The sequence below is a fragment of the Lytechinus pictus genome, chromosome 15 (assembly GCF_037042905.1).
Source record: "Lytechinus pictus isolate F3 Inbred chromosome 15, Lp3.0, whole genome shotgun sequence".
Lineage (NCBI taxonomy): Eukaryota > Metazoa > Echinodermata > Echinoidea > Temnopleuroida > Toxopneustidae > Lytechinus > Lytechinus pictus.
Genome location: NC_087259.1, coordinates 18494229 through 18503457, shown reverse-complemented (window position 1 = coordinate 18503457; position 9229 = coordinate 18494229). Strand labels below are relative to the sequence as shown.

The 9229-nt window shown below is 38.6% G+C and overlaps 1 long non-coding RNA gene across 1 annotated transcript; it reads left to right on the top strand.

Annotated features, from left to right (window-relative positions):
- The first annotated feature begins 3526 nt into the window (after nucleotides 1-3526).
- Nucleotides 3527-8975, top strand: LOC135156830 (uncharacterized). Its single transcript, XR_010295873.1, has 2 exons — nucleotides 3527-3929; nucleotides 8778-8975. It is a non-coding gene; the product is annotated as an uncharacterized LOC135156830 (long non-coding RNA).
- Nucleotides 8976-9229: the final 254 nt, after the last annotated feature.

Here is a 9229-nt window from a genome sequence, read left to right as displayed (position 1 = left end):
TTGGGACTACCCCCTGAAAAAAAAAATCAGATTATAGTGGCAAATCGAGAAAAATGTTGATGAAAATATTTTTCGGCCCCCCCCCCCTATTGGCGAAAGCTGGATCCGCCCCTGGTCTGAGTCCGTACTGCAACCACTGACATCTGTTCATTACCGGAAACTACGTCTGGTTCCTCGACCATATGTATGGGTCCTTCTGCAGTCAGGCTCTCACGACCATACCCATTGGCTCTGCTCTACTTGTAGTTTCCACCGTTGTCTGCTTCGAACCTCCGACCATCTGCTTCAGACCAGCAACCATCCGCTTCAGACCAACCCGTCTGCTCCGGACCACCAGCCGTCTGCTCCAGACTCCGAACCGTCCGCTTCAAGACCAACCAGACTACCAAAAGAGCAAGACCTGGTATAGTCTCTTGCTAGCGTGCAAAAGACCCAACATACAAGGAAATCTAACCACAGTCGTCGCCTAGGACTAGAAATCCATCCTAGGTTTACCCGTGGAAAGACATTCGAACGGTCATATAAATCATTTCGATCGCAGCCACCAACTTATTTTATTGGAAAGCGAATCCAAATCAATCTGCATATACTTTACGTGCAATGCACCCCGTGGGCGCCGTATTTCAACAGATTGTAGGCAAAGCCTCACGAGTGTGTGTGTATTTGAGTTTTGTCAGACGTGTATCAATCAGATATTATTATTTACGTCTGGGACCGACCTTTAACGTCACCATCCGGAAGACGTGACCAGGGCTCGAACCTCTGCATCAATTTGTAACTTCCCCCACATACCTTGGATTATAGGCGCACAACAATCGCCCAATATAGAAACTTAACGTACTTTTGCATTAATTATACATTTTCTGTTACAGTTAACCTCTGCTAGAATCTTAGATCAGCTATAACTTTGCTCTCCGAATTCAGATATGCCTGAATGACATATCAAATTAAAGCATTTATTTAGATCAAGCTAGTGATAACCACAATAACCAGTTAAACATCTCCAAAAAATTGTTATTCCACAAAAATGGTTCATAACATGAATACCATGTTGTTATCTACGTCATTATTAGTGTAGAAACATGCATGTAATATCACCAGCTACGACAAAATCATTATAAATCAATTGAAGATAAATTTGTACACACGAAATAAAACCCATCTCGTGACAATACAGTCGGGCTTCAGAGAAAAGCATTCGACTGTAACATCTTTATTGAAAGTTACCGATGAATGATTGAAAGCAATGGATAATGGCCTTTATACTGGTGCTGTGTTCATCGACGTGAAAAAAAGCCTTTGACACCGTAGATACTACAATACTTATTAGAAAACTCACAAGAATTGGTGTTTCGGCGGATGCCTTACACTGGTTCGAAAGTTACTTGTATAATAGGAAGATGTGTACTTTAATAGATTCTGTAATATCAAATATATCATATATAAACTATGGAATTCCTCAGGGCTCCATACTTGGACCAATTTTGTTTACAATTTACATAAATGATCTCATAATACAAGTAAAAAAAAATGCAAATTGCATTTATATGCAGATGATACAGTGTTATATTTCTCTCATAGAAATATTGATATTGTTGAAAAAAATATAAATTTTGATCTCCGTAAAATTCATAACTGGTTATGTTGTAATAAAATAAGTCTTAATGTTAATAAAACCATTTGCATATTATTTGGGACTGGGGCAATGCTATCTAAATGTGATACTTTAAATGTAACTATATCTGGTAAACGTATTGATCAACGAAATACTGTTAAATATCTGGGAATGAACCTTGATCCAAAGTTAAAATGGAATATACATACAGACGAAATGTGCACTAAAATTAGTAAGGAAGTCAGCTTTCTGGCCCGTCTTAGACATTTTATATTAGAATCCAATCTTAAGATAGTTTACAATTCTATTATCCTTCCACTTTTTGATTATGCAGATATTGTTTATGATTCGGCAAGCAAAAAATACACTGACCGTTTGCAAAAATTACAAAATAGGGCCGGACGTCTCATTTTAAAAATAAATCCATTTAATCACGTTTCAAACAATGATATTCATATAAGATAAGGATGGCAGTCTCTCAAATCAAGGCGTAAATTACATTTAAACATAATGGTATACAAATCCCTTCATAACTTAGCCCCACCTTATTTAGAAGAGTCTTTCCAATATTGTAATTATTCGTATTCTCTCCGATCGCAAGGAAATATGAAAATGCTGTCGAAGAACGTTCTTATATAGAGGATCACGAGAATATAATGATCTACCATCTACAATAAAATCATCAAATAGCCTATTTACTTTTTATAAAAATTTAAATCAGATAATTCAGTCTTGCCCTGACCTTTAAAAGAAATACTAGCGACAAGTGGGTTGGGGGGGGGGGGGGTCGCGTTAGGGTATAGATGTATTCACCGTCCACATTCTTACTAATGATTTTAGTCAGAATACAAAAAGGACATACATTAGTTGATTAGTAATACCTGAACAATGTTCTTTTAATTACAAACCATGTATCTGGTTTCTAGCTGACAACTATTTCAACTGTCAATAATATACAGCCAATACCGAAATAATTTTTTTATATATATACATGTACATGCTAAATACATAATAACTTCTCGTGCTCGATAATAGTAGGCATGTAAACATCATTCAAAGATTTTTTTTCCTTTCCTCCTGCATCTCATTCTGAACCTTCATATTAGGAAAATAAAGAAATGAATGTTTCTCTTTTATTTCTTGTTTTTCTTCTTCAACGAAACATCCCTCTTTTGGAGTACACAACAAAAGCACAGTAATGTGATTTTAGTTTGCTTGTTTTTTTTTCCTTCTTGCACCTCTTTATATAAAGGGAAAAAAGTATATGTTCCTCTTCTTTATAACCAGATGGCGCCGATTTTTCTTGCCCGGCACCGATTTAGATTTAGGTGGCGCTGATTATCCTTGATCTGCACCGGTTAAGAACTCAGGCAGCGTTGATTTTTCTGTACCGGCGCCGATTTATAACCAGATGGCGCCGATTTAGATTTAGGTGGCGCATATTATCCTTGATCGGCGCCGGTTAAGACTCTTGCAGTGCCAATTTTTCTTGACTGGCGCCGATTTATAACCAAATGGCGCTGATTATTCTGGTCCGGCGCCGATTTAGATTTAGGCGGCGCTGATTATCCTTGATCGGCGCCGGTTAAGAACTCAAGCAGCGTCGATTTTTCTTTACCGGCGCCGATTATTCTTATCTGGTGCCGATTTAGATTTAGGTGGCGCATATTATCCTTGTTCGGTGCCGGTTAAGACTCTTGCAGTGCCGATTTTTCTTGACTGGCGCCGATTTATAACCAAATGGCGCTGATTATTCTGGTCCGGCGCCGATTTAGATTAATGTGGCGCTGGTTATTCTTAATTGGCGCCAGTTATATGCAGGCAGCGCCCTGCTGATTATCATAAACCGGCGAACTTGTTGGGAAAAGGGTAGTTAAAAGAAAAGATAAGGAAGATGATATGATTGTGCTTTGCTCTGGGATAGTCTTTCCTTACTGTTGCTAATATTCTATAAGTGTATAATTTTTTTAAGTGGCGCCTTTTTTTCTCTCCTTTATTTTTATTTTTTCAAGCAGCGTCTTTTCATTCTTTTACTTTACTTTTATTTTTTTTTAATTATTAGGGGGCGCGCGCCCCCTGCGCCACCCCCTGGATCCGCCACTGTTATGCATCAGTAACCCCAGTAACCCCAGGGCTAACGTACCGTGTTTTGAGCGTCCTTATACCAGTAGGCTGACAGACACACCCTTCACCAGTCTTTGACTAAGAGAAAATTCTGTTCGTTTCTTGACGTTATCTGAATAGCTTGGATCGAAAATGAAGCATCTTTTAGCAATCGTATTGGTGGTGATGGTCTTCGGTGCTTTACTGCCAGGTAAGCGGCTTAAAGTGAAAGGACAAAGAAATGAAGGCTGGGATAGATGAGGAAAAATAAGACTGGCGTAACTTTTAATATTTCATCATAATATGGCTTTTTCAAAGTTCAATATTTAGTTTGATTTCATTATACTGCTATGCACTTAATACACGATGATAAGAGCCGTTGTTGGATCACGTACACTCACTCTAATTGTTTAGGTAAAAAGGTATTGCAATTTTTCCTCCACTGATTTGACAAAAATATTGACTTCTTGAATATTTCTAAATGTCTGTAAAGTATGTTTTGTTTAACGGTTGCATTCATTTTGAGATTTATTCGTTCATCCTCCCTCAATGAAATATTTTTGCTTTCTGAAAAGCGAAAAATGAAGAAGCGCTCACCGTATATAGATGAGTAATATTAATTAAGAATTACACATTGTAATCACTCATTCAATGAACAAGGTTATGATATAAACTTGTTCTCAGTTACATCTCCATGTGTGGCAAAATAAGGGTGGGAATGTTTGGCTTATTTTCTCTTTTTTCTATGGGACAAATGCTTGATTTTCTTACACTGTCAGTATTCATTACAGCTATTAATCATATAACTTGGCTACTATGTAAATCTAATTCTTTGAATTATTTTTTTCTCAATTGAAAATAGATTGAAAAATGAAAGTTTTCATGCCGTATAGTTTTCCACCCATAGATGGCGTACACAAAAAATATGCCCAAAATTCAAGTTTTTTAGAGCTCTGGTGAATACAAAACCTATTCCCAAGTTACTAATGAAAAATAAATGAAACTGTATGGAAATTAGTAATTTCGGTCACAAAAGTGATATTTTAATGATTTTTTAAAGTGTGTGCTATGTACAGTATTGGCATACCATAGTCCTACCTGTAGATTCCCCACAGGCTGGGTGGTTGCAGTGAACAAGTGATTGTAATCATTATTAGTGTTATCATTATTATCATTACTTTTTAATTATTTTACTATTATATTATTATATTATTATATTATTATATTATTATCATTATTAATGTTATAATTATTATTGTTATTATTAGTTCTGTTATTATCATCATTATACTATTATTATAATTATACTATTATATTATAATTATTTATTATTGTTATTTTTGTTACTATGGTTGATGTTATCCTAGCCTTTCGTGAAAAGCTCCCCCGGTATTCTGGAAAAAAAAGGGCGCGGCCACCTCCGTTCCGCGAACGCGGACAATTGTCACAAGACTCATTTTGAGGTGCTATAGAATGACACCCGAAGGCAGTTTCGCTCGATGTTTGCGTTTTATCTCTAAAGATTCGATATGGCGATTAAATCAGGCGCCGTTCTAGGAGGGGGCTTTGGGAACTGACCCCCACCCCCCCCCAAAAAAAAAAAAAAAAATCGACCACAAAAAATAGATATGGGTATAGGCCCTATATTGCGCATGATATATACACTCTAAAAACACGAAGAGCTAATTAAAGAGCGTGTATAGTGACTGCTCGTCGCGCCAAATGCACGTGAAGCACACCGAAAATTTTACAATTTTGTATGTATCGTGCTACTTTAATTTACATCAAATGTGGATTTGATGGTTTTTATAGCGCTTTCAGATGCTTTTTCAAACACATCTTTGCATTGGATACCAAACTTTTCAATTTGTCAAAATTATTGAGCACGGGCAAATCGATATGTTTGCTGCATCCCCAATATTTTCAGTGTCGATCGCCCCCGACCCGTCCCCAACATAGATGCAACATGCATGATTATGACTTGAATCCATTCTGCATTGTGTAGACTTGTGTGTTATATGGGGGCAGCCGTAAATTAACGATGTTGCAGATGTACATTAATATTTGGAGGTTCAATGAGGGGAGATCTCATTACACAAATGGACAAATCAAACCCGGACAATTATTTCCAGAGAGTAGAGTGTGACAAATGTAGCAAATAGAAAAAAAATATTATTTTTCTTATCCAAGTGGTTTTAAGACAGTGAAAGTAATTTGCTACATAGAAGAAACATCTTTTTGCCTCAATATGGGCTCCAAATTCGCAGATTTTCTAATAAAAAGGTAAAATACAGAAAAGGGGTTGGTAATTTCAGGAGCCCCTGACGGGGGTAGGCTTTGCTGTACCAGCACATCTTTATATGTAACTGATAGAGGAAATGCAACTCTTTCGTCTCCATGTGGTTTTAAGACAATGAAAATTTATTGCTTTTTAGCAGAAACACACTTTAGCCTCAGTGGGGGCTCCATATCTGCAGATTTTTCCACAAATTGGCAAAATACGGAAAAGGGGATGGTGTTTTCGGTATCCCACTGACAGGGGTGGCTTCGATTTTTCAGCAATTCTTTATATGTAGCAGATAAAAAAAGGTCTACTCTTTTGTCTCTATTAAAACAATAAAAGTGGTTTCCCTAAATAGTAGAAACACTCTTTTCATCAATGTGCCTCCAAAATGACGAATTTTCCAAGAAATTGGCAAAATACGAAAAAAGGGGTGGGCGACTTGGGGCAGCCCCCTGAAAGGATAGGCTTGTTGTGCCCTCACTTCTTTAAATGTAGGTGATAGAGAAAAGCCTACTCTTTCGTCTCCAGGTGATTTCAAGAAAATAAAAGTTGCTTTTTTACCTAACCGAAGGGCTCCAAAAGGCAAGATATTTTAATAGTCGAGCTTCGGATAAGGGTGGGGTACCATCGACAGGCCCTTGCGGGACTATGTTTTTGAGGTGTCCGAATGTAATTGCTTGCGACATGCAGAGCAATCCCTCCTCTAACTTTTCCAAGAGGTTTCATTAACATAAAAGTTGCTAAAATATGTAAAAAAAAAAAAAAAAAAAAAAAAAAAAAACACCGCCTTTTGCCCATATATGTAATATATATATATATATATATATATACACTTTTTTATCGCGACGTTCATTACATGCATTTATGCGTGCTAGTCACACCAACCATGGACCTATTTCGTAATAGGTCCATGGTCCATTGTACTCTTTTGAAAGGCAAGATAGCGAGTGCATAGAAGTCGGTATCACTCGTGTGACTCCCTGGGGGGGGGGGCACTCGACCAAAAAAGTGGTAGGGGTGTGCCGCGGGCGAGACAAAAAACGGGGGCATTGGAGCGGGTTCATCGGAGCGGGCTTCGGAACTACAAATGTTTGTGAAAACGGGGGTCCTTGGAACGGGTCGCCTGCGTGCGAGTGCGTATGCATCCCTATGGAACTTACATGCAGCTAGCCCGGCGGCACGACTGACGGGCGCGCTAGCGCAGAGGCGATGGCCGGACAGCGAGCTGCGGCAACTTTTCACTAAAATTGCGACCGGAGCGGCGTAACGGAAAATATGCGAAGCCCTGGATCGGATTTTTTTTTTCTTCTTTTTTTTTCTCGAGAAGAAGAAATTGCTATGCTCTGGAGCGGCTTTTATTGTTCTTTTTCTCAATAAGACAAAAATGCTATGCCTCGGAACGGAAATTTGAGTGTAAAAATGGGGGTCCCCTCCGCGGCACATACCCACTATGCATTATATACTGAGTGCCCCCCCCCCCCACCCGGGAGTGTGACTAGTGACGGAGGTTGCTTTTTTGGTGTCATTTTATCGCAAAATCGGGGTATACATTTGGAGGTATTTTTCATATATCTAAGCAAGTTAAGACATCAATACTGTCATGAAGCATATCAATATTGTCTATAATATATTCTCTTTCGTGTTGAATGCTGATATTTTGCATTAATTGTTGATATTAATGACAAAAGAGAAAGATATCAATTCACATGCAAGTTTTTTGCTTAAAACATGGAAATTTTGGCATAAATTCTTATATTTTTCAAAAAAAATATTTACCGGACTGTCAAGAAAACGATTGCTCGATTTCTTCTGTCTGAATCATTGTGAAAGGCGTATTTATTTAATACTATTCCATTGTTTGTGTAAAAATATAAGAATAATTGATTTTCATGAAAAATCCAAGATTGCCGACAAAAATTGGGCCCTCTGGGCCTTCCGTACAGGATATGACCCGATAGCAACACATTTTATTGACCACTGATATCATGCCAACACGTTGGGGCCATCAAACCTTATGTACCCGATCAGCTGAATAAACTCCCCCAGCCCCCGGACTAAGAGGACACTCTCTTAAATTTGCCAAGCAACGATCTGGACTGGATATAAGGAAACACTTCTTTAGCCAAAGGGTTGTCAATCAATGGAATAAACTCCCACAGTCCACAATTGAGGCACCAACTCTCCTGCAATTTAAGACACAATTATCAAAATTGGGTTTATGAAAGGGGTATAAGAGCCTACTTAACCATGCCACACTCATCTGTACACCCTCGTTGTGAAGACAGCGAGATGTGGCCATCAAAGTAACTCAAGGTAACTCATAATAAAATCCTCAGAATGTTAGTTTTCACTTAGAAAATTTTATCCCTGGCACCAAATTCTCTCGTAGTATTTTAAGGGGTCCCATTAAACCCATCCACTGCGAGGTTCTATTATACCTTAGTACATTTAAAGTTCTCAATTAAAAAAAAATCTTTCTTGAACCCCCCCCACCTGGATAGAGTAACAACACGAACCCATTTCCTGATAACCAGTCCTGCATTCCTCATCATCAATAGGCGGGGGGGGGGGGAACCTAGCTGCTCGGTCAATATTCATGGTATATGGCTACCTATGATATACCATTTTCATTGCATTGAATAAATTAACCAACGTCGAAAATTTCCTAAACCCTCCAAAAGTCCCCCCCCCCCCCCAAAAAAAAAAAAAAAAAAAAAAAAAGAATAGTCTAATCGCCTGGATTAATTTTTTAAAAATTATTTTCATTTCGGCTAGGTCATGTCGACGCAGCACTTCGACCAGGCCAAGAGGGTCGAGACATTCGATTCGAACGCGATGAGATGATCGCTAAACCGCGACGTAGCAACGGCAACGGCCCACTGCAGCACGGTGTTAGTCGCCGCCGCCGCAGCCGCAGCGGCGTCATCATGGCCTACAATCTGAACGCCGAAGAGTCGGTGCTTGAGACTATTGGTGAGTTTTGAATTTGGATTATTATTAGCCTTACCGTTTTTTTTCCAAACACAAGACAAATATTCACGTTCAAAGTTTATAGTGAATATAGTGCAGTTTAGCGGCATTAACAGTAACAGTCTGCCTGGGTATAAAAACACTTGCACAATAATTTTATAAAACACGATGCATCTTCGCGTCTCGGCCTCCTGTTTTAACTAACCCGTGTTACAACCGATAATCCCGACCCTTCGCTGGAGAACGCAAACGCTTAT